Source organism: Oryzias latipes, chromosome 4, assembly GCF_053564925.1.
Source record: "Oryzias latipes strain Hd-rR chromosome 4, Olatipes_Hd-rR_3.1".
NCBI classification, from domain to species: domain Eukaryota; kingdom Metazoa; phylum Chordata; class Actinopteri; order Beloniformes; family Adrianichthyidae; genus Oryzias; species Oryzias latipes.
In genome coordinates, this window is record NC_136240.1 from 32220532 (window position 1) to 32247478 (window position 26947).

Genomic DNA, 26947 nt, shown 5'->3' on the forward strand with positions numbered 1-26947 from the left:
GTTTTACCAAAAGCTTTTTAGTACAATAGGTGTCTTTAGAAGCTTGCAAGAACCAAAAACTTTAGCTTTTAGTGTGACAGCTCCACCTGTTTATTGTTGAATCCTTCGTCTACTCATCTTGTATTTTATCTAGATCATTTCTTTTGCTCTGTGTCAGACGAATTCTGCTATTTAGTTAATTTTTTTAACTCTATTTTACATTTCTTTTTTAGTTTTGCATTCATCATTCACTTCCATTTGGCTCCTTCACACCACCCTCTTTGTGAATAACTAGACAGATAAAAGAAAACCATGTGCTTGAAAAGAGATGTGTAGATGAAAAATCTTGTATGCCCCCCCCCTTTTTTTTACAACCCCTTAAGTTGTGCATATTTCTATTCACAGATTTATTTTTTCCTTAAAACATTCAAATGTCCCTTCTGCATATAGCACCTATGCAGAAGTGACATTGTTTGTGTTTTTATTGATCTTTTTCAGCCTTGTAAAGTTCCATCAGCGACATCTTGATGGTTTATTTTGAATACATGTAAACCTTTGCTTTGTTTTAAACCTTCATCCAACCCATTCCATAAATCCACACCACAAATATATGAGCATATTTTCTTTTTTGTAGTGGAATGCACTGATTTTTGAAGTTCCGCTGATTTCTTAAATCGTAACCCCCATCTGTGTCCTGGAACAGTTGTTTTATGTTTACTGGTAGTAAGTTATTTCTGGCTTTAAACTTAATGAGTGCTGTTTTAAGTTTCACTAGTTCCCATACATAATTTCAATAAACCCGATTTTTAAAACAGTGCATTTGAATGTGTCGCATCATCCACATCATGAAATATTCAAAAAGCTTTTTTGTAAGATGTAAAAAGACTGTAAATTTGTTTTGTTAACCTCTACACTGTACTGTAAATGTGGTAGTATTATATTACTATATTAGTAAATGTGCTTTTTGTACGTGGGTAGTTGTTGTCGTACATTGATGTACATTTTTCATAAGCTGAGTGAACATTATTGCTTTCGTATAGGGGTTTCCAAGTTTAGTACAACTTTCAAATAAGAACACAAAAACATGTTTCCAACAAACAAGAGCACAGATTGTTTTACACATCTTTGTATCGTTTCGTAAATCAGCTGGACTAAAATGCAGCAACATGGTGTAAAAGAAATAATTGCCATGAGCTTCTAATCAAGTGCCGTGAAGAAAAACAAGTTTAAACCGCTTCATAAAAGAAGAGTTCCTAATGATTTGCTGCTCCGGGGGTAATTCTGCATGATTAGCTTTAGCTGTTAGCTCCTCAATATGGGAATGGTTAAAAAGCATTTTCACTAAATGTGCGCACCATTGCAAAACACACAAAACCATGACTTTAGTTTGTTTCACAGCAACAGGGCCTGGAGGTTCTGTATATCAAACTCATCTACTGGAATTTCTTTCAGAAAAAAGGTCAAAAGTTCACTTTAAAAAAATGTCTTTGCAACAGCAAAGTAAAAAACAACTAAAATGAATTCTTACTTTGAGAAATAGAAAGATATTTCTTCTTCAGAAAGACGGAACAAAGAAACTGAGGATTGTAGTTTGTTTTCGGCTAAGTAGGTATTGCAGGTACACAGAATGTGTCATTGGCCATAAAGTAATAGGCAGTATTTCTGTTATTAATGTTGAAATGCATTATTCCCATCTTTTTCAGTGTGTTTGCTCTTTTTTTACTGTCTTTTACACAGCATGAAAGACTAAGTGCCTTACTTTTATGGTGAAGTGTTTGTGTTACAGAGCATTTCATCTGCTTGTGGGACCATGGAAAGAAAAAGTTGCCCATTTTAGTCCAGCAGGTTTTACACTTCCCTGAAAGTGTGGAAGTGACCTCTGAAAAGTAGGCGGAGTTTCTGATCGACCACTTTCTTCCCTGATACAAAATGAAGAACCATGCTCAACTTAATGCACCTCACCTTTAGCCTACAGGTACTTGTAGTACACTTAAATAGACCAGTTTTTGCTAAGAGAAAATCTCAATCACAAAACTGGAATTTGGTTTGGCCAATGTGTCGGAATTTCATTTTTGTGGCTGCTTGATTAAAAAATGACAATGTGAGACAGCCGTGGGTGCTAGATGACGTCTTGCTTTTTGTTTAGAGTTAGTCAGAAGAAGAGAACAATTCCATCTGAGCAAATCTGACATCAAGTCAAAATGTAAAGTGTTTTGCAGAAAGGATTCTTACTGATTTGCTGCCGGACACTGAGTTTACTCCAAAGTCTTCTTGTTGGTTGATGTGATGAAGGAGAGGTGAAGGATATTTTACTTTACAAATAGCTTCAGTTCTAATCAGAGGTGTTGATTGACACTGTCTTCAGTCAGTGTGTTTATACAAGGTCCTGTCGTTAGCGTCTGTCATCCAGTCGCTCCCCACACATGTCAGAGAGCGCCTTGCATCCCCGCAGTCTGACCACGAGTCAGGGTAAGAAACACAAACTTAACTGTAGTCGTCACTGATCAAACTGTTTCATTCCCTCAGTAACAGTGTGGGTTCATTGGAATGCCATGTCAGGGATTGTTAGTTTTTGTAAACTTATATTTATACTATATATAAATATTATAAATGTTAATATTTCAGATTTATATTTGCCAAAAAATACAGAATACACAGAAATTTAGCATTTTATTGTAGTTTTTCTTTAGTCTAAGGGCAGGGATGTCCAGTTTAGTTTAGTCAGTTTAGTTTAGAATCTTTCTTTTGAATTGTGTGTGTTCATGATCCTTTTGATTTTATGTTCTACCCTACATTTATCCGCACAAAGCCCATCAAGATGACTGTTGTTGTGATTTTGGGCTATACAAATAAAATTGCATTGAATTGAATTGAAGAATAAGATTTGTCAAACCGAAATGCAGGAAACCAAGTGACCGGAACTAAAAGTTTAATTAGTTTAAAAAAAAAAAAAAAAAGTCAAACTCAAACACAGAAAAACAAACAAAAAAACAAACAAGAACAACAAAAAATAGAGGAAATAAAAAGTTGAGTCCCCACTTCCCCATCTCAGCAACCTGTCAAAAAATGTATGCTTGTGCAGGACAGAGTATTATTCCTGCCTTGATCCTAACATACTGCCAGTAAAAACGACACACCCCTTACGATGCAAACTTTTTGTCATGTGCCAAAAATAAAGCAAACATAATTCAAACAGACAGCAAATAAGTTTTAAAGGAACACAATCAGACTTTTAAATTGCTTCATTCTAAAACCAGCCTCCAGTGGTCATTAGAGGAAATGCAATATTTTTCATTGACAGGTTTGCATTGAATCTAAGAATGAATGTGATTGATTAAGTCAATCTGGCTGAGACAATGCTGCCACTGTAGAGAGAATGAAAGAAACAAAAACTTTAACACAAACTTTAGTGAAGCTGTGGATTCACAGACCTTAGCTTCAAACACTGAAACAAGGTTCAGTATTTGAAAACGAGGGATCAACCCGATTAAAGGTTTTCATTTTGTTGACTGAACAGAAACGATATAGAAAAGCTACATTTTGCTCAACAACCAGACCAGATTGCAAACTATTTGAACTCAAATGACTAATTACCAGATCTTTGTTTGCTTTTTTTATAGATTGCTACTGTTTTTTACTTGTAAATTAAATAGCTACACCAGAAAGTTATTTTCTTTAATTGTATCACTTTCGATTAGTGGTGAACCTGTCACGGTGCCCCCGGCCGGGTCCTCCTCATCAGCTCCACCTGATGCCTCCAGCTGCGCCTCCTCATCCTCATCAGCCAGCAGACTCTTAAGGAGACCACGGACCTGTAACCGACGCTAGTTCGTTGTACTCCTATGGTGCATCTCCTGGCCTCTCATAGATTCTGGCCCTTGCCTGTCTCTTGCTTACCACTAAACTGCTTTTGTCTCCACATTCATTCCAGGACCTCGCTTACCGGAGGAGCATACCTGATCACGGGTCACCTCTCGCCGTCTCGCTCGGACGTTCTCCAACCCCAGTCTCGGATCACGCGGTTGCTGCCAACAATACCCTCCAACCACTCCTTGGACAATCTGGAAGGATACTGGAGCTCAAGTCCATCCTGACCTTTTCTAATTAAAAACCTCATTATTCTCACCTCACTGCCTGCCGAGCCTCCTTCCGGGTTCCAGCACCTGAGTCGACCACGCTTGCTAATCATGACAGAACGAACTAGCCTTTCCTCCGACTCAGCTGACCCGGAGGGACTCCGCCTTGCCATCGCTCAACAAGGTATGTTGCTCAGTCGTCAGTCTGATGCCCTCTCACAAATGTCCGCTGCTCAACAGGAGTTATTCCGCCGCCTGGACAGCATCACGCACACCCTAGCCGGATTTTCGGCCCAAGCTTCTAGCCCCATCGCCGCTGCTACACCTCCCGCTTCGGATGACATCACCACCGTCACTTCCGTCTCCCCGGAGGAAAACATCCGGTCGCAGCCGGAACCTTTTCACGGTGACGTAGAAGCATGCGGTGGTTTCCTATTACAGTGCCGACTGCTCTTTCAACAAGCACCCCGGTATTATCATTCAGATCAGAGCAAGATTTCCTTAGTTGTCAATTCCCTCCGCAGCAAAGCTCTTCAGTGGGCCCAGGCCTTTTTGGCCACCCATCCACTCTCACATCTCCCCTTTGACCGCTTCATAGGTGAATTTCAACTAGTTTTTGACCAACCACGCAAACAGGAGGAAGCGACCCGGCGGTTACTCAGCCTTAAGCAGCGTAACCGTCCGGTGAGCGACCACATTATAGACTTCCGGATTTTGGCGGTTGAAGCGGGCTGGCCGGACATTGCCCTCAAGGGTGTTTTCTATCAATCCCTGAATGACAAAATCAAAGATCACTTATGTACCCAACCCGAAGCGGATACTTTTGAGGAACTTGTGACCGCCGCGCTCCGCTCTGACATACGGCTCCGTGAGCGCCAGGCAGAACGGAGTTTAACCACACGCCGACCTTCCTCTGACGTTCCTCACCGTTCCTTTCAGGTTCACCATCCTACGACCGCTGGCGCTGACGCCTCTAGCAGCTTCACTGACGAACCCATGCAGATAGGACATTCGAAACTCTCTCCTGCTGAAAGGCATAAACGCCGCAACGAGGGATTATGTTTTTATTGCGGAGATGCCAGCCACACTGTTTCACATTGTCCCATCCGTTTAAACTCCCGAACCCCTCGCTAAGCGACAGGTCGCGAGGGGACCTGTCGGAAAAGACCACAGAGCCTTTCCTGTTCATGCCTGTCAAGTTTTCATGTCTGAATCATGTCCATGAATGTAATGCCTTAATTGACTCTGGAGCTGAACACAGCCTCATAGACTCTAATCTCGTTCGTCAACTTCAACTACCGGTTGAAGCTCTAATCACTCCCGTTAAGGCTGCCGGTTTGGGGGGTAAATTACTCTCAAAAATCACTCAACGTACGGAACCTATTCAGCTGATTTCGTCCGGTAATCACCGCGAGTACCATCAGTTCTTTATTACCGACTCTCCTCAAACCCCGGTTATCTTAGGGTTTTCCTGGTTGCGCCAACATAATCCCCAAATAGACTGGTCTAAATCCCGGGTAGTTAACTGGAGTACCTTCTGCATGGCTAATTGTTTACATTCTGCTCTTCCCACCTCAGGCGCTGCCAAATTCCCAGAACAGGAGGATGTTGACTTGTCTAAGGTTCCATCCTGTTATCATGACCTCAAGACCGTGTTCAGTAAGTCTAAGGCCTGTGCTTTACCACCTCATAGGCCTTATGACTGCGCCATTGAACTCCTCAGTGGAGCCCCCCTTCCCAAGGGTAGGTTATTTAATCTGTCTGGACCTGAGAAACTCTCCATGGAGAGTTACATTCAGGAGGCGCTCTCTCTCGGTCACATCCGCCCTTCCACGTCTCCTGTTGGAGCGGGATTTTTCTTCGTTGAGAAAAAGGATAAGACCCTCAGACCCTGTATTGACTACCGAGAGCTAAACCAAATAACGGTAAAGGATAAATACTCTCTTCCCCTTATTTCTTCCGTCTTCGACTCCGTCCAGGTAGCCAACATTTTCACGAAACTAGATCTGCGTAACGCATACCATCTCGTTAGGGTTCGAGAGGGGGACGAGTGGAAAACCGCCTTTAATACCCCTCTCGGACACTATGAATACTTAGTCATGCCCTTTGGTCTCACCAACGCCCCTGCCATCTTTCAACGGCTCGTAAACGACGTCCTGCGGGACTTTCTTAACCGCTTCGTCTTCATCTATCTGGATGATATCCTCATCTACTCCAATAACCCAGTTGAACATCGTCATCACGTCCGGCTTGTCCTCGAGCGTTTATTGGAGAACAAGCTTTTTGTTAAATCCGAAAAATGCGAGTTCCATGTCGATTCTGTAGCGTTTTTAGGTTACATTCTCGAGGCTGGCCAAATCAAACCAGACCCTTCAAAACTACGTGCCGTGTCTGAGTGGGAAGTTCCCCAGTCTCGCAAAAAACTACAACAGTTTCTGGGTTTCGCCAACTTTTATAGGAGATTCATAAGAAATTATAGTAGCATCGCAGCCCCACTCACTCAGCTTACCTCCATCAAGGTTCCCTATGTTTGGAACAACGCTGCTGACTCTGCCTTCCATGAACTTAAAGAACTGTTTACTTCAGCCCCCATCCTCATACAACCTGATCCTCACAAGCAATTTATTGTTGAAGTAGACGCCTCGGACTCTGGGCTAGGGGCTGTGTTATCCCAGCGTGAATCACCTTCCGGCAAACTCAAACCCTGTGCCTTTTTTTCAAGAAAACTCAATCCTGCTGAGCGTAATTACGACGTCGGCAACCGGGAGCTACTGGCCATCAAGCTGGCACTGGAGGAATGGAGACATTGGTTGGAGGGGGCAGAACAACCGTTTATTGTGTGGACTGACCACAAGAACCTGGCCTACCTCCGTTCAGCCAAGAGACTCAACTCCAGACAGGCCCGTTGGTGTCTGTTTTTCGACAGGTTTAATTTTACCATCACCTATCGTCCAGGCAGCAAAAACGGCAAACCCGATGCCCTGTCCCGAAAATACAGCACCACCGACGGATCTGCTACACCACCCATTATTCCGGACTCTCTATTTGTGGGCAACCTCACGTGGGACATAGAAGCGAGAGTGCAACAGGCCCAAGGTGAGAAACCCGATAATACTAACTGCCCGCCTGGTACCCTGTTTGTACCCGATAGGCTCAGGTCTGATGTCATCACCTGGGGCCATTCGTCTAAGATCGCTTGCCACGGTGGGGTTCGCCGCACCCTCATGCTCCTTAAACGCCGTTTCTTCTGGCCTTCCATGGAAAGCGACGTACGCGAATACGTCTCTGCCTGTACCACCTGTGCCAGGGCCAAGTCATCCAACTCACCTCCTGCTGGTCATCTCCATCCTCTGTCTACGCCCAGCCGACCCTGGTCACACATCGCCGTTGATTTTGTCACTGGACTGCCTCCTTCTCATGGTTACACGGTCATTTTTACCATCATTGATCGTTTTTCTAAATCTGCTCATTTCATTCCCCTCTCTCAACTGCCCACAGCCACCGAAACAGCCCAGATCCTGATTAATTTTGTTTTCCGTCATCATGGCATACCATCCGACATCGTGTCTGACCGGGGTCCACAGTTCACGTCCCAGGTCTGGAAGGCCTTTTGCTCCGCCCTCGGGGCCTCCGTCAGCCTCTCGTCGGGGTATCATCCCCAATCTAACGGCCAGGCCGAAAGGGCCAATCAAGAACTTGAGGCTTCCCTACGCTGCCTGGTGGCCCAGAATCAAGGGGATTGGTCGGATTACCTCGTATGGGTGGAATACGCTCACAACAACCATCCTTCGGCAGCGACGGGTATGTCACCTTTCGAGGCATCGTTGGGTTACTCACCACCCTTGTTCCCTACCCAGGAGCTCGATCTGGCGGTGCCCTCCGTGCAGTTCCATCTCCAGCGCTGCCAGGAGGTTTGGCACCAGGCTCGGACTGCTCTCCTGCGTTCCAAAGAGAGTAACTGCCAGATCGCGAATCGTCACCGAGTGGTGAGTCCCTCTTACCAGCCAGGGCAACAGGTTTGGCTCTCTTCTAGGAACATTCCTCTCCAGGCAACCTCTCGTAAATTGGCTCCCCGCTACATCGGGCCTTTTCCCATCGACCGTGTAATCAACCCCAACTGTGTCCGCCTCAAGTTACCTGCTGCCCTCAAAATCCATCCTTCATTTCATGTGTCCCAAGTCAAGCCTGTCCACCAAAGCTCCCTTTGCCCGCCGTCCGCTTCCCCTCCACCCGCCCGGCTCATCGATGGCGCCCCGGCCTACACCGCCAGCCGGGTCTTGGACGTTCGGCGCCGGGGTCGTGGATACCAGTACCTGGTGGACTGGGAGGGTTATGGCCCGGAGGAGCGGTCGTGGGTCCCGCGCTCCTTCATCTTGGATCCCTCCCTCGTTGACGACTTCTTCCGGGCCAACCCCGATCGCCGCCCTGTTCCGCCTGGAGGCGGTCGTTGGAGGGGGGGTACTGTCACGGTGCCCCCGGCCGGGTCCTCCTCATCAGCTCCACCTGATGCCTCCAGCTGCGCCTCCTCATCGTCATCAGCCAGCAGACTCTTAAGGAGACCACGGACCTGTAACCGACGCTAGTTCGTTGTACTCCTATGGTGCATCTCCTGGCCTCTCATAGATTCTGGCCCTTGCCTGTCTCTTGCTTACCACTAAACTGCTTTTGTCTCCACATTCATTCCAGGACCTCGCTTACCGGAGGAGCATACCTGATCACGGGTCACCTCTCGCCGTCTCGCTCGGACGTTCTCCAACCCCAGTCTCGGATCACGCGGTTGCTGCCAACAATACCCTCCAACCACTCCTTGGACAATCTGGAAGGATACTGGAGCTCAAGTCCATCCTGACCTTTTCTAATTAAAAACCTCATTATTCTCACCTCACTGCCTGCCGAGCCTCCTTCCGGGTTCCAGCACCTGAGTCGACCACGCTTGCTAATCATGACAGAACCAGAGCTGCTTTTGTTTTGGTGAACTGTATACCGTACTTCATTGTCTTAGAAAAGCATTGCCTCCCTCCAGCTGGACCAGCCCAGTTCTAATGCTTGTATGATCGTGCTTTTAGGTCAAATGCAGAAAGAAAATTCTCATCTTGTTAATAAAAACATTGATTCTGCACAGTTCGGATAATTAGTTCTAGTTATTTCAATCAGGTGTGTCAGGCACAAACAAACAATAGTAACAAGACATAAGATATGACAATGACCAATTGAAAAATGCTTAAACTTGACTAATGAGAGGACTAATCGACTAATAACCACCAAAAAATTATGTCTAACCAGAACGGGAACACAATAACTATGGCTCTCCATCAAAGAAAAGAGGAAACGAACAATGCGACTAAATGTAGAAGCACCAATTCTCATACTCAAGGTTTACAAAATGAGTAAAAATAAATGAGACAACTTTAAGTTTATCTATACTTGTGGTTTTGAATGTTCTGCACTCATTTGACTTTTTGAGACACTTATATCTGTGGCTTATCAAAGTCAAACAATTCAAATATCAACAGTTTCTTTATACCTCTGTTCTGGGTGGAGTCAAGCATTACCTCTGCTGAATTTAAGACTTACTTCACAAGGCCTTTTGTAAATCCCTCCCTCATTTGTCATTGACAATACCTGTCTGACTGTTCATCTGTGAGGTGACGTTGATTCAGTGTGTGGGGTCTTAGCGGAACATTGAACCATACATTCCACTTCAGTAATTACACGCTACCAGGTTCTCCTTGCAGCCCTTAGGAAACGTTCCTGTCTGATGAGACTGGAATTTCCCATTACTGAGCTGCCTGCTTCTTCAGGTGTGCAGAGAAGCTTTAACATGGAATATCCCTCTTTTTTTTAATCAAACAGGGCAGGTTGTAATTTTGTTGCTGGTTTCAAATGTACAATTTCTGGTGATCTCTTCTTTTGTCACCAATGTTTTGTCAAAAACATGGAGGAAGAAAAAAACATTCTGGAAACGACTTTGATTGAGGACTCCAGGTCCCAGAAAATGAGAGTAGCAATAAAGAAACCCTCAGAAGTCTTTGGAGGAATAATGTAACATTTCTGGAGTGTTTCATGTCAAACATGTGGTTGTGGCAGATCTCTGCCTGGCGAGGGTTTACTGCATTGCTCACGGTCTGTTCTCTGAGCTCTGCCATCACAGTTTCCTTATGCTTCTTTAGTCACAAAACACTTCTATGCACAATTGTAGGTTGATTTTTCCCCCCCAAATGCTTTTTCCACAGCTTTGGCAGAAAAATCCAAGAGGTCCCAGTATTTTCCGTGCGGAGTACCATGGCCTCACAGACGTGGCGTCATGCAGCAGACAAATGCCTGCTTACAGGCACTCTTTCATGACAGTTTTCATCATCATACTAAGTGTCTGATGCATTACCTGAGGTTTAAATTACTTCATCTCAATGTCTTGACACCGTGCTCTCACCACGAGTCCCTGAGCTCAGAACAATTAGGCTTAAAGCTTTTCGAACTTGTTTGAATTAGTTCAAGTGTTGAAAATGCATCAGATTATTGCCCAATTTTTGGGCAGATTATTGCCCAATTGCTGACAGTGATTGCCAAATCACTGTCAGCATTTTTTTTGTTAGTATATTCTGTGTTTATTCTGTTGAGGAACCTCTGACTGGGGGCAGGGGGGGGGGGGGGGGGTCAGCCTGCATTCTAAAAGAGGAGGGTATGCAAACACAAGATTGTAAAATGAGCAGCCGCTATTTGGAGGACAGATTGTGAAAACATAAGGACCAGAGGGGATCATCTAAAGTTTCAGAATGGATTGTAAGGAAAGCTACAGATGCAATCGCCAGATCTCAATGCCTGATAAGATGCTGCATCAGAACTAAAGACGTAGAATTTTATCCTAGATAAAGAGTCTGAGGAACCTGGCTGCAGACAACATGATGGCATCAGACATCATTGGTAAGAAGCGTAAATTGTACTGCTTTGTTTTTGTAGGTTTGAAACAGAAGTAAATCATATTAGCAATACTTTCATGCAGATCCGCTCTTTACAGAGGAATTAGAATAGACTTAAAATCTTGAAACAACAAATGTATGTACGAATCGTGATAAAAATCTACATGTAATGTAAATATGCCTTTTAGAAATGGACATTTAACAAGTTATCATAATTATTACAACCAATATTAAAGCTTCAAAATGTGAATAAACAGTAACCATTGACGAAATACCAGTAAAAAATAAAGTTTAAATGAGCAAAATAGGCTTAAAATGGGACAATACCAGTTTTACTGCTTTCATAGTCGACACTAAAAACAGTGTTCAGAATTGTAAACAAAAAAATTAACTTATTATAGCTTAAAACTGGGGGAAAAACATAACTGTTAGTTCGCCAGATGAAGTAACGTTTTTTTCGAGCGATATTGAAAGACTTCGAGTTTTGGCTGATGAGGTCTGCAGCCAGGTCCTCTTCTAAAGACTTTCAGGTTTCCAATGAGTGCCTTTTTTCTTTTTCATATATATTTTTTATTATTACTTTATATTTGCTTCCTTCAGGATGTCGCCACAGCCAATCAGCTTTCACTGATTTACACAGGTGGTTTGGCAGAGAGTTTTATGCCAGATGCCCTTCCTGACACAAACCTGTATTTTATCGGGGCTGGGAACCGGCACAGGGAGACCCAGATTAGTGGCTACATGGTTAGGCAGTAGAGTGAAGGGTCTTGCCCAAGAACCCAAACTGCATGAAGCTCATCGTGCCGCCGGGAAACAAACCCTGATTTCCTATGTGTCATTCCTGCGCCTAATAAAGAAATCAATCAGTGATTTTTGTAGTCTTTACAGTTAAAATCACATCTTTGCAGAACACCACCAGTTGATGCATTTCCTCCTCCACAGTAGAAGTTCAGCGGGAAAGTTGTCCTCTTGTCTGTGAAAATCCTTCCTGTGTTCAGACACCGCCCTTAGAAGCCAGCTTTTAGCACTGTGAGAGCAGTCGAGCGTCAACGTGGCCCCAGAGTTCAGCTCCCATAAAAACATCTGCAACAACCAGCCAAGAGACCAGTGAAATAAAGGATGGATTCAGACTTAATGGCAAAATTCTGCAGGGCATATTAAGACCGTGAGACTCCAGAGGACAGAGGATGAAGGACGTGGTACTGTACAGAAGCCAATCCATCACCCAGAGGGTCGTGATCCAAAATTCCTCTTCTGAACACATAACTGCAATGTGAAAGCCTCCAGACTGGAGCTGAAAGGTAATGGTTCTATTTTAGTAGGTGTGTCTGTGTCTTCCTGTCTGAGTGAATCAGTGAGCGTCTCCAGGCTCAATGGTAGATAAGAAAGGGCATCAAGAGGCACAAGGGTATCCATTACTCACTGGATGCCTATGGAGAGCAGAAGAAGCCACACCTGAATCGGGTTTAATGGTGGAAATGGAAGCACCGTGTCCCTGTGGAGTAATCCCTTTTATGGCCAGAGCTCACCTCTGAAATATGGAAAGAGGACAGATGCCAGCGAGGGAGGCAGCAGGACGCAGAGGTGATTGGACAGATTCTACTGGGTGATGTGGAGGCCGTGAGCAGCTTTGAACTCTTGCCACAGTACAGATTCATGCTGAGGGTGATTAAGTGCTGCTGCACTCTCAGAGGAGTCCAGAATGAGATCTTTTTAGCGGGCTGACTGACAGAAGACCATGTAAACGGCTTTGCGCCTCGGGTCAGAGCGGTGGCGCCGGCTGAAAACACATCCAGAACGACTTCTGCAAAGTTTTCAGGATTTACAGCTCTGACGTATCATCAAATTATACTCTCAGCATTCCTCTTATAAACAAAATTTCCAAACTTGAGTTCTAAATCATAATGTACACATATATAAAACTACAAGTCCTACAAAAGTTTAGTTTATAATACATTGTCATATAATCTTTGTCGAAAAAATATTTATGGATTACTTTGATGTTTCAGCACAATGTGGGGCTGGTAGTTCTGCACAAGGCCACAATGAAATTGAACCCTTAAATTCTAAAAGCTACCTTGTAGTTCCTCTACAGAATTCTCTTAAAAAGATACCATAACAACACAGTGATGAGACACAGCAACTCACTAAAATGTGATCGGATTTTAACGTGATACAAATTGCATCTCACCCTGGTTTCCCGACAATGGATATGTCATGAACACTTATCAGCGTACCTTCTTAGCTGTCTTCATGCCAGTAACCGCCCTGCTGCACGCCTCCGCGAGACCAAAGCAGTAAAACAAAGAGTAAAAAGTGTTGAGCCTGACGTTGATACAGACATTCAAAACTTGTGAGCAAAATATAAAATTTGAATGAATTCAAAGCGCCGGACTTCCATAATTTCTGCCTGTAGTATCTTTTCCCCGCCCTCATAATTCCTGACAATGAGTGAAGAGATCTTTAGTCACATGGTTTTGTTTACAGGCTTTAGTCCACATGTAAGATTCAGGGCTTAATCCGGACCAAATTAAGCGGACTGGGTCCAGACCAATGGATTTTTCCAGTCTGAATACTCCCTTAGTTTATTTCCATCTGTGATTATTTTATTGGTTCATATGGAAGTCCCGCTATCTAACCAGTCTTGGTTCCTGGTACATGAGAGGGTGGGAACAGGTGAGAACGAGGAAACAGAAAGTTCGGGAGCACGTGGCGATTTTCCTCTGGATCTGTTTGGAGGAGCGGAGACCCGGATCTTTTGGAGCCAAACTTCTGACAACCGAGTTGTGGAGACTGAACAGAGAGTTTAGAAAAGTAGCATGGAATGTGAGTAGAGAATTGGCAGGTGAAATTAAAGACCAGATATTGTTTTTTTGGAATGAACATTGTAGAAAGACGGGAGCGGGAATCTGGAGTGGAGGCAGCATAGCTAATGAGCTTCACGGTGGGCCACAAAGAAGCAGAGTCTTTTGGTGCTGAGTGAAATATCTGGATCATTGCTACTCACATAATGTTTTTTATGAATCATAGTTTTCTTAGAGCAACAACAGGCCTGCAACTTTTTTTATCAACAAGGTGTCTGTACTGTGAGTTTACTTAAGTCTGTGTGTGCGCACGCTAGTGTGTGAGACAAACTCAGAGACGATTTAAAGCATTTGTGTTGCACTGTTTTTTGTGCATTGCCATTGTTAAACAGCTAAGGGGGAAGAGTATCGGGGACATTTTCCTTGTTTGCTTTTTGTAGTTTGTATTAGAAACCAGTGTGTTTTTTAATTTTATTTAAATTGGATATAGAAAGGGGACATTTTTGCAGAAATAGAAACTCATCAGACCAGGCTATAAAATTTCCAATCTTCTATTTTCCAGTTTTGGTGATCCTGTGTGAATAATAGCCTCAGTGTCCTGTTCTCAGCTGACAGGAGTGACACCCGGTGTGATCCTGCTTTAGTTTATCTCCCTCCAGGTTGGACGTATTGTACGTTGAGAGATGCTCTTCTGTCAGATTTTTTTTTTACAGCGAAAAATGCCTACTATATTAACTCATGATAAATTTACTACACAGCAATAGGAGATGTGAAAAGGCCAAGCGTGCGTGCAGATATTTTCCTTCATTCTTTATAAATATTGAAAGACTTTGTGGACTGTGATAAAAAATATGAAGCTAATATCTGACGGAGGTCCTGCAGGCCAGGTCAAGTTGTGAATAATATGACAGCTGTTTATTATATTTGCATGAGTTCTCTATGTTAGTAGCTTCCTGTTTGATATTGTTTAAATTACCGCCTCTTTAGGACAGTGAGGTGCAACTAAAATCCTTTCATTTTAACAAAAACTGACAGTACACTTGTTTATAAATTCTTATTGGATTGCCAACCAGGATCTGAATTTATACACATGGTGCTCAATTATCAGTTAAAATGTACGACTTTGGTAACTTGGCTTGATGGATTGTTGAAGCCTCTAAAGTTTGGCACCACAGTCAGATACATGAAAAACTGAAAAAAGTGAGTCAATTGTTTTGCATTTAATGTGTTTCAACTGAGCAATATTGAGTTATAGTGAATCAGTTGAATAATGTTGCACTCTCTGCAAAAGCTGGTTATTGCATATAAAAGAGGAGCACAGGAATAACAACACAGATTTACAAAATTTTCCATCAGCTTCTCTGATCAATTACATGCCTTTTCACCATTCCAGTCTTTGTGGGGTAATGTAGTCATACCACATTAAATGACTGTTTTTATTTTGCTTAATGTACTCTGTTATCTGTCTTATTGTCCACAAAAATACAGTAGTAGTACGTTGTAAGCATTTAAATGACTAAACTACATGGTAACAATGTTGTTGTGGCATTTGTCTAAAGTTTGGCGACAGAGTTCTGCTGACAGTCCACACACCTTCCAGAAAAATCTCATTAAACATATTCACATATCTGATATGGATCAAACAATCCTGCTTAAAAACGCCATAAATGACAAGAAGATTACAAAAAAGACCAAGAGCAAAACAATTCCATGAATGGGGCTTCTGGACTCTGTATGGTCACAAAAAAGAAGAGAAATCTGTCTCAAAATGTTTGTGTGTGTCCTGGACGCACACATTGTCATGCACACTTTGTCATGCACACTTTGTCATGCAGATATGGAAAACCCACATTGAGTTCTTGTGTCTCTGTCTTGTTTCCTGTTACATAACTTATATTATTATCCCCATGCAGCTTAAATTAACTCTCTGGATGCAAAGAGTTCAGAGTCTTGCCCAAGGGCAATTCAGCATGTGACAAAAGGAGCCAGGAATAAAAATCAGCATTACTTAAGAATGCTTTAACGAAAGCAGTCAAATTCTAGTTACTGGTAAAAACAATGAAAATCACTGGATTTGTGCAGATTAGTTCAACACCCTTAGTAGAGTTTAATCACTTCACACCCAACATTAAATCTGCGCTGTGAATAAAAATCCATTATAATTCTTTTTAATGCTTTGTTCCGTGCATGTGCTAATGAAAGCAAAAACTTAAAGCAATTTCTCATGAAGAGGAAAAACTGACTTCCTAAACAATGATGCATCTTCTGCTGTAGAGACTAACAAGTAAATATTGGAGTTGATCACTCTGACAGCCAGCCCCTAGTGGGCATTCAAAGAGCTGCATGTTTGGGCATTTCTGCATTGAAATCCTTTATCCAAATAAATATAATAAAACACTAAATCTGAAAAGGGCTCACAAGCACAAGCCTTATCAGCATTTGTTAAAATAACCCGCCCCCCCCACCTTCACAGAGTCACTACACAGGAGACTCATCTACCAAAGCTTTTATTGCTTTATTGCTTCCTCCTGAAGAAAAAGAGCACAAGAGACTGTAGATCCCATCTCCGAAAGGCAGACCCCCTCCTCCTCTTGCTGGGAAAGACAAACCAGCGTTGGGTAGGAGGCCCCCCTTTCCGAAAGGCCTGTTCTGTGAAAAGTTGGCCATCGATATCCTCCCTATTAACACTCGTTTGTCTTCAGTGAATTCAATTAGGGCCATATTCATGAGTGACCAGCGGGGGAGTCATGCAAGCAGGAGGGTGGGTCACTTCCCAACACCACATCAGAGCACAGCAGGTCAGTTCTTGTTCAGCCAAGACATTCATACGTATGTGAGGCAGCCCCTTTTCTCAGCAGGAAGAGCAAAGCAGCAACTATTCAATATGAAGAAAAACTCACTAACAAGGCAAAAACACAGACAGGCTTTCAGTCAGGAGGAAGATGATGTAATGCAATTAAGAAAAGCAGCATTCTGTTCTCTAAGAAACATATTCCACCCAACAGAAATACATCAAATATTTTGCAGATTTGGTTATGCCGTTTTTAGCCAAACTTTAAAAAATCTGTTGTTTCCTTGGACATAGCTTCAGCAGAGCGGCAGTAGTTCTTCAGAAATGCACCTCTGAGTTGTTTATTGGTGCAGAATAGGCCTGCCCTGACTTCCTATGAGGGGCAGCTGTGGTGCAGCGGTAAGGTGGTTGGAACATTGCAGGTTTGTTTCCTGCCTTGCCCGCTCATGTGTCGAAGTGTCCTTGGGCAAGACACTGAAGGTTGGCGCCAGTGTTCTGCAACAGAGCCGCCATCAGCGTGTGAATGTGTGTGTGAATGGGTAAATGGGTTTTTGACTGTAAAAGCGCTTTGGGCCTTCGGGGAAAATGCTATACAAGTATACGCCATTTATCATTTATCATCCTATCATCCCTTTGTTTACACACTCTCCCGTACAGCCCCTCACAACCCCAACCTAACATTAGCAGTGCAACAAAAATGGCGAGTGATCCCTGAGCTTTCCGTCTGTACAGTTTTGATCCAGACCACACAAGGACAAGGACAACAAAGACGTACATGGATCTTTTTGTCTGCAAGTAGATTTATCAGAATGGAGCGGAGCAGGGAGCATGTGGCCCGGCGACTGTAGCTTCTTCGTCAATGCAGCTTTTTCCCAATGGCATTTTTTTCATCTCCTCCTGATTTACAACAATTTGAATAAAAAAAATACTCAGAAACACAGTTTTAATTTCCTTTATATATGTCCTACAGCATTAGAAAAAAAATAAACAAGAAAACGTTAAAAACACAAAAATTCATTTATCCAAGTTTCATAGGAGTGGCTCTTTAAATAACAGTCACTTTAAATGACGTGACTTTTTGCTCTTGTGATGACAGAATCTACCTTTTTTTAATGACTTCTTTTAAAATTATCGTGTTTCTTGGAGTCACAGTGACAGAATTGTTCTCCAGGATGATGAACTGAAAGAAGGAAGTGTTGAGAGAAAGAAAGGAGGGTTTTTATGCTCACATTTATTCGCCATAAAAGTCTCTTCGCACATATTTCTACACTGCAGAAAGACATACTGTTGCTCACAGTTAAAACACAAATCAACCTCTTAGCTTATATTTAAAAGTATATAGATAATTGAGGGAATAAATCTGAAGCTATCTTGGAAAGAAAAATAACAGGAAGAATTGTTTTGTGATGATTTGAGAAGCATGGCTGCTTTGGAGGACGAGTGTTCCTGCTTCAGATCCCAGATGTAAGTGTGGTTTTGTCAGGTCTTCCTACACATTTGTCCCCATTTTACTCCTTGTGAATGCTAAGGGTCTTTTAATGTTACTTAGTTTAAACATGCTTTATTTATGTGTCTATTACCTGTGCTTTCAGAATGTTTTCAACTTGTTTTTATCTGTCTTTTCGGAACTCAATTCAAAAAGCAGAAAATAGCTTTTTTATCATATCAGGGAAAAAAAATAGTTTTGGCAGAGGGAAATTAAGAAACAAAACATTAAAAAAGTTAACATACCCGCATGATTGCTTCTTAGTTTAAAAAGGTGTAACTTTTTGTCAGTAACTTCTCAGACCTCTCAGAGGTTTTCAAGCTACAGAAACTGATCATTTTGAAAATGCAGCCATATTTCTCCTTCCTAAACAAATTTGAACAGTGACATGGACTGGCAGAGTAGATAAAGTGTTTCAATACATTCTTGTAACATATCAAAAGATTTAAAAGATTTGCTGTGAATACCATCTTCTGCAGAGTAAAACTCTGTGTTGAAAACTGCCCGACACGCCATTTGAGTTTCACTTGCTAGGACATTTACAAGAAGCGCATGCTCAATGGGGAACACAAAATTCTGAGGAAGCCCGTTCACCCTGCACAAAGACGCAATAGCCCTCCTGACGTCTAGGTACAGGAGCCTCCAGACCGAGACAAGCAGGTTGGAAAACAGCTTTTTTTTTTTTATCACAGCCGTTTATTTGCTGAACTCTGTCTCCACATGATCACAAACACAACGTTGTTGAACGAATTCATCATGGTATGCAATCCTGCTGTTAGATGTATCTTAATCATTGTGCTCATTGTCCAGAATGCATTCTCTGTATACTGTTTACATATATACTGTATATATTTTATGTCTTAGTAAATAACACCGTCTTATCTTCTTTATTGCACAACTATATTAAGGTGCCCATTTGCACTGATCCTATTTACCTTCCAATGAATAGTCGTAGTGTCTTGCTTAGGCGTATTGTTTACAGATTGTCATACAGTGTTTGCTCGCTATAATGCAGTTCTCCTTTCGCTGTTATATATATAAAAATCCTTGATTGTAAGCGAATCTTTGGTTTCATTCTATAGTACTAGACTTGTGTTTTCTAGGAAGGTTTGAACAAAAGAGAAGTACATAAATGTTTATGTCTATCTGAGAAAAGTGTATGAAGTGTGTAGTGAGGAGTTTTGCAGCCTTAAAACATCTGTAATCCTAGAGATTTCGCCCATCTCCTGGGTTAACACAGTACTTTCAAGGTATTCAATTGTTATAAACTAATTATTTGCTCTTTTGGTTGGATGCAAACTGTATTTAGTGCTTTGTACTCACATGTGCAGTGACAATAAGGTTAAATCTAACCTAATCTAATCTATTTATGCTTGCACTCTTTTTGCCATCAATCAAATTGTTGTGTTGAGCCAGTTGTTTTTAAAAATGAGAACCAATGTTTTCTTTTTGCGCGACATGCCAGAACAACCTCGGTTTGGGAATCAGGACTTCATTATAAACAGAACTGAACAAGTTGTCATACAGATTCCTTAAGTGAGAATAGGACAACCTTTAAACAAGAAATGTTTTGTTTTTGTTCTGCACTGTCAGGGTGTTGTTTGTGTGTGATGTGAAAGTGTAATGCTGAGCTCAGGTCTTGGTTTGGTGTTTCTGTGTTCCTGCATGTTCTGCTGACAGGATCTGCTGAAGCTAGATGAATATTGCCCCTGTGATGGCCCATTTCTGTGCAATTATCAGTCCTGGCTCTCCACAGAGAGATAGGGAATATATTTCTGTGTAATAAAGCAGAATTAGAAAGGTGATAATCGTCTGTTACCCGCACACTGAGGGATCAGTAGGGAAACCAGATAACACCAAGGTTTAGTGATTCTAATGTGTAAAAAAATGTCTGAGCTGCTGCTGCTCCTCATGAAGTGATACTGGACTTCCAGTTTTGGTTTACATGTTCATTTAAAGAGGCATCAGGATTCAAGGATTCAAAGAGTGTTTATTGCCATTTTCAGTGAACAGAGCAGTTTCACAGAATTGAAATTAGCTTCCAATTTTGTGAAACTGCTCTGGGAAAAGATGGTGGAAGTGACAAGTCAAACGTCAGCTGTTATGTCTCTGTCGACTACAAAAGGAGAAACACACAACATTCTACTAGGGTCAGAGAAGCAATACATATTAATAACCTTCTCTCAACAGAGGGGAAGGCCGCAGACACAGTTTGTCTCCGGTTTACCATGCTGCCCTTTCATTAGTTCTAAAGAAGACCAAAACTCCAGCACAACCACACCCTACAGTCTTGTGACGGGGCCAGTGGTGATTACTGTTACAGAGAAGAGGCTATTTACAGTGGATTCTCTTCTTTGTCTCCATTAATGAGACATTCATATGCATGAATGTGGGTACGCACCTGGAGGATATATGGGCCTTGAACCCACCATCACTCAGAGTGATGTAGCCACTTGGGCGAGTGATGAAGTATTTCAAGAGAAGATTTTAAGTCCAGCTGCCATGACTTAACTTCAAGACAACATCACCTGGATAAATGAGAACCGTCACCTGCTACTTTTCAGTTTTTTACATACATCCAGGGCTGAACGTAAGCTGGTACAGTCTAGTACTGCGTACCGGCATAAGGTCTGGCGGAGGTACGCCATACTGGCTGAAAGATCAGCTGTGTGGCGGCTCTTTGCTGCTACAACATTTATTCAAAAGCAGCGTGCCTTTCCCTAAACTTTCGCTAAAACTGTGAACTGCTGCACTTTATCTCATTATTTTAGTGTCTCAATGGTTTTTAGCATCTTATCATAGCTGCAAAATGTGATTTACGCCCCTCTATCCTCTCATGTTATCTGTAAATTCTCTCAATTGCCTAAACAAACACATTGCGCATGTGCAACTTGCAGGGTATGTTTGACTTGTCCTGCAGAAACACTCAATTCATTCAAGGAGGCACATTTATGTGCAAGCTGGAGGTTGTTTAGTTTGCAACGGGACAAATACAACGATAAATGATTCCTCCAGTTTAGTGAACACTGTTCTGAATTATAGTTCAAGATAAAACCTAATGCAATGGTAAAAATAAAACATACAGCTAAGAAAATAATTTATATTAGAAAAGGTCACTGAAAAAAGAACAATGCAGGGAAGATTGTTCAAGAGGAAGAAAGCTAAATAGAATGAAGATGTAAAAGTTAACATTAATGGAGAAGAAGAAGAAAACGAGAAAGAAGGAGGTGCTTTTCCTGCATTTATCAAGTTCTTTAGTGCAATAATCAATGCAAATGTTCTTTCCACAATGTCCAGTCTACATTTTTATTTACAGTCAACATTTATTCGCAACTGCATTTATCGGCAATTTAATAATGATTCATATCTTTGCTGATTTGATTCATTTTGAACGATCCGATTCACTGACCGAAAATGGATCCGGGACATCTTTAGCCAAAACTTCAACCAGTGTGACTCAGAGAGAAATGCCTGGTGTAGTGCAGGTGACGTTTTACACATAGCATTCAGGTGGATCCAGCCAATTAAAACATTGCAGGTATGTTGAAACGCAAGAAGATCTACGCCTCTATAGTGCATGATTATCTTTATTTCTTGAAAAAAGATAATCTTTTACCCTTCATTTTTGAATTGTCTATCTGGTCTCACCATAGTAACGTGACAAGTATTTGCTGGACAGTTAGTTTCCTCTGTGTCCACAGGGTTAATAGCGGGCTTGTTTTGATTAACTCATGTCAAACATTAGGCATTTGTCTCTGTACCAGAACTTCCTGAACTTCCAATCTCCCTTTGTACATCTCGCACCATTACTTGAGTTTGACCATGTTTTTTCACACTTTCACGACACTTTTCAGTAGCTCCTAATCGTCTTTTCATTTTTTTATTTAGCAGGGAAATTCCATAGCTTTTTGGGGTTTTGTTAGGACCTGTGGAATGTGTCTGCCTAATTATCAAGGAGGCAAATTTTTCTGGGTGTGTCCTCAGCTTATGTGTTTTAGCATATCTTCCAAAGCTATCAAGAGCTCAGCACCTGGCTACGGTAGCATGTTAGACCCAACAAGGCTAATGCTGTTTGGCATTGGGATTCAATACCAATACGTCTTAAACAATAAGCAAACCATACTAAGTTCATTTGAAGGTGGACTGTACCACCTGTTCAGATGGATCCCAGTCTATGCGTTCTTAAATTATTTTTATCAGACACGGTTTGTGTTTGTCAACATACCTTACATGTTTCGGCGGAAACACTTCCGTCTTCATCAGAGTCCTCATCAAGTGGTAGTGTGTGACGTCTTTAAAACAGATGGTTGTGACTGAGGCGGAGTCACCTGTCCGACATTGACACGTGACTCCGCCCCTTGATGTCCGTTTTTTGCTGGAGGATGTTGCTCCAGGTGTCAGAGGGCAGGAAGGCCCCCTCATCCAGGTCCATGGAATTGTGGGCTCGCTTTTGTGTCTCCACCGCCTCCATGGTGCAACAGCGGTGTCTGTTGTTCCAGTCTACTTGTGGGATCTGGACCAGAGTGCACGTTTCCCACCCACACGCTCTGTTTGGGCTAATATGGTCATGCAAATTTAACCAAGTGGGTGTGAATTCACTTTCATTGACCATGAATGACAGCATAGATAATGTCTGCATGTTCTGCAGACCAGCTATATTATTAGCATTTTTTTTTGCAGTCTTCACCAACCTACTAACAGTTTTTAGTTTGCTTATCTGAACCCTAAAGTTGGGGAACACCAAACAGTCAGCTGACTTCAGACTTTTTTATGCTAAAGGTTCCATGGAAATCTCTGTTTCCTTGTCTGTGCAGAGGTGCTACCTCTTGAGTGGGTTTGTGTTTTGCGTTTGGACTGTAAAAAAAAAAAAGGCTGTATGTCTTTCAAGCCCTAAACAGACTCTACATTACTTGACTCCCCTCTACAAGGTTGAGAGGGATCCCTTGGAAAAGCTTGATAAAAGTTAAGTCATTCAGAACCTCTTGGAAATATTTGCACGGTCCTAACTGCAACATTTTCCACAACCCCTTCATCACAAGATAGTTTTCTTCATGTGGCTTTTTACGCAAAACGTTGTGTATATTTCACAAAGTTTTCAAAGACGGCAGCAGCTGCCAAAAATGACAGAGGATAAGTGGTGACAGTTTGACAAATGTTAATTTTGGACACTGTGTAATGACATTAACATGCACTTTATGGGTCTCTAGCTCTCGGCTCATTCCAGTGAGCCACAGATTTCCTGATGCGTGCAGCTGTGTGGTGTGCAGCGGGTGTGAGTTGTGGAGCAGGAACGTGGAAATGATGTGCGGTGAGTGGATCTTCCCTGGTGGCTCTCTGTGTTCCAGCCCTCCATGCTGCTCCTCCTGTCATTATCTTCACTTTTTCGCTTTCCATTTTAGTAGTTTAATCTCGACATCCTGACTGATCTGCAGCCAAGTCGCAGTTCCCATGTAACGTGAGAAAACCTTTATCGTTTCCAGAGCTGGTGATCTTTTTGGCAAATCAGTTTTTTTCAAACATTACAGTTGCAAGCTTGTTAAATTGTTACCTTAAAAGTTGAAAAGTAAAAAAAACTCTTGAGTTTGTTTCAAAATCTGTCCAACATCCTTGTTGTGGTGGTGAGGGATGAGCGAGTTCCCTTAATGCGATGTTGATCTAAATCTTCATGCTTCCCAGACTCTGAGATGATGCACGGCTCCTTCCCGCCTGTGCATCTATCCCCGTCTGAATATTAAGCAGCCTTTGTGAGCATCGGTGTCATGAGAGTGGAGGGTTTGTGGGTGAGTTCTGGGTAACAACGTCGCCTGTGCTGTGCACACGGACCCTCGTGTCTCCTGAAATCACCTTCATGTGGGGGGAATTTCTGCTCCGCTGACAGCACGGCCATCCCTCTCTTCATTGAATGGCTCATAAGTACTTCTGAATAGTTTAACGGTTGCACTGAATTCAAGCTGAAGTGCTTAGACCTCGAGATACGGGACCGTCCTGGTGTGGGAGTGGAAGAGTGAGTCCACTACTGCAAATGATTAGGATTAGCAGAACAGGAAAGAGGTGCCTTTGCTTTTCACTTCCAGAGAAGTGCCAAAGTGAAGAATAAAAAAGATTTTCATCCAAAAAAAGGGGAAGATTTTGGCACACTTTTCAAGACTTGGACCAAAAACACAAAATAACTTTGCCCAGTGGAGTATTACAGCCCACAGTCTAGAAAAGACGAGACAGTTTTAAGAGGCTGGAAACATTTTATGTGACTGTTCTTTTTAGGAAAACAAATGTATTTCATTCTGAAGGACAGGCGTACAGTGATGTTTTTTTTTTAAATCCTGTAACTCTGGAAATCTGGTATTTCTCAGATCGTCTGTGAAACCCCATAGTCTTGTTACAAAATAAAGTTCTTTTATAGTATTTTCCTGCCCTTTTTGGATGCTGAAAGTCATGTTTGAGGACAGCAGATGTGAGTTCAGATGGAGAATAAAAGAAAAGCTAAGTTTTTTGTTTTTTTTTCACCTTATGCTCCCACGGTGAGTTCATTTATGCAAAAACATGAGCTCACTCCTTCGCTGGCATGTGCTAAATCCAGTCAAAACATGAGGAAATGGGTTCAAAAAACAAAAACAAGCTTGTTTTCTGATTTTTTGTGGACTTCATATGATCACACATGAATGCCGCTTTCCAAAGGTCACAGGGATTTGGGAGAAAATGAGCCCATGACACAAAGGTGCAGAATATCAGGTAACAGCAGAGTTGTATTTTTTGCACATGTCCGTTTTGGAAACGTTAAGCTCTTGCTCATGCGTGTGTTTGACAGGGTTTCATTACTCAAGATCCCAAAAGGGCTTTAACTAACACTTTGCTAAGTGGCTCTGCCAGTGTCAGTCTGCACAGGCCCCAGTGCAATGTCGCTTTTGGGCCTGACAGGCTTTTCTGCAGCTGAAACTGTTGCTGAACGTCTTTCTCTTTCAAAAATGTAGAACAGCAGGAGAAACATTCCCGCTGGTCATCAACGTTTCTTTCATCGCTGCTGTAGCTTCTGTAGGTGTGACAAAGTGCAGCCCATTTTAACTCTAGTACAGAGTTAAATGAAGGCAGCTGCAAAGCGAATCGAATAGAACATTTGGATTTAATTACAGAAATGTCACGAAATGAGCACAACTGAATAGGGGGCTGGAAAATAAAGAAAACCTCACAGATTATGGCTCCTTGCGGTTTGTCAAATGTAGAAATGTGAGATTAGAAACCGCTTCTCCCATCATTTTCATGAACGAAACCGGAATATATTAGTAATATTGTTTTCACATAGTTTCTTTGGTGTGATTTTTCAGAACATTACAAAATCAGACGGCCCACGGTTTCAGGTATTTTGGGAAATGCCGTTGCCGTCAGCCTCCGGATCCACTAATAAAAGCTAAAGAGAAGAATGTCGTGCTCTCACGATTAAAGCTAGAGGTTCATTGGCAGTTTAGAGAAATGCGACTTTGAAATGTTTTTATTGTTGTGGGACCCTTAAAAACACCAAAACCTTTATTTGGAAAGTGTTGAACCAAAATATAGAGCTGTTTATTTTTCTGAAACGTTAGTCGTTTAGCTATATTTTTATTGCTTTAAAAAAGTCTAAAAACTGGAATTTAGGTTCAGTCTTCCTGATTAAAGTGCTGTAGCTCTGTCTAGTTAGCACGTTTTCTCACATTCACATGTTTTCTTTGTTACTTTTTAAAGCAGTGGTCATTCCGAACAAACAGTTTCATTTCAGTATTGTCAGAAATGTAAACATTTATTAAGATCTTACAGCTTTGTTGACTTTTGATGCAAACAGGGATTCCAGCAGATGCATGGATGCCAATTGTAAGACAGAAATGTGAACAATGATTCAGTTATTGACCATATAGACCATTTAAAATCACACTAATATTACCAGAGTAAAGTAAAAATCCGATTTTAAGTTGATTTCATAAAAAAAAATGAGAAGAAGAAAAAACAAACCCCAAATGCTTTTTCACTGTCAAAACATTTCTAAATCAGAGTATGTCTAACAAGTTAAGCCAAAACTCATTCTGGAGAACCATCATCGTGTCTAAATTTCAAGCACTTCTTGGAAGAGTGAAATAAAAATATTTTACTCCCACAACTCACACTTTTGCCAAACACTTTATTGCATTTTCTGATGTGAAATTACATTTTCACATCATTCACATCATCTATGCATGTTCCACGTCTTCGTGTTCCCGCCTTTGACTGCCACCCAAACCACATTGCATCTGCCCCTTTTGAGGTCTCCCACGGGTGGTGGGCCCATGGGAGAGTGGTCCCACGTCATTCAATCGGGCTGGGCCCGACAGGGGCCGGTGGGGAGAGCCCCGGTCACCAAGCACTCGCCTGCGAGCCCCAACCCCCTGGCCTGGCTCCAGAGTGGGGCCCCAGAGACCCCCATCCTGGCAACGTAAGTGGGTCCTTTATTGTGCTACTCATGAGGGGCTTCTGATCCACTCTTTGACTTGTCACCCAGGACCTGTCTGCCATGGGAGACCCTACCAGGGGCTTAAACCCCAGACAGCTTAGTTCCTGGGATCACTTGAGCCCTTAAACTCCTCCACCACGATAAGATGGCGGTTCACGGAGGGTGGATGGGCGCTCCCTTAGAGATAGGGGGAGAAGCTTGGTCACCCGCAGAGAGCTCGAGGTAAAACAGCTTCTCCTCCACTTTCAGAGGAGTCAGTTGATGTGGCTCGGGCATCTGGTCAAGATGCCCCCTGGATGCCTCCCTGGGGAAGTGTTTCTGGCATGTCCCACTGGGCGGAGTCCCCAGGGAACACACAGGACACACTGGAGAGACTACGTCTCTCAGATGACCTGGGAAAGCCTTGAGGTCCCCCCAGAGGAACTGGAGGAAGAGGCCGGGG

The 26947-nt window shown here is 42.4% G+C and overlaps 2 long non-coding RNA genes across 2 annotated transcripts; both read right to left on the reverse strand.

Moving 5' to 3' along the window:
• Positions 1 to 3930: 3930 nt before the first annotated feature.
• Positions 3931 to 4245, reverse strand: LOC110015034 (uncharacterized). Its single transcript, XR_002290089.3, has 2 exons — positions 4106 to 4245; positions 3931 to 4040 (listed from the first exon to the last, which is right to left on the reverse strand). It is a non-coding gene; the product is annotated as an uncharacterized LOC110015034 (long non-coding RNA).
• A 4516-nt stretch (positions 4246 to 8761) lies between these two features.
• On the reverse strand, positions 8762 to 9202 carry LOC144992052 (uncharacterized). The gene is made up of 2 exons (XR_013655801.1): positions 8937 to 9202; positions 8762 to 8871 (listed from the first exon to the last, which is right to left on the reverse strand). It is a non-coding gene; the product is annotated as an uncharacterized LOC144992052 (long non-coding RNA).
• Positions 9203 to 26947: the final 17745 nt, after the last annotated feature.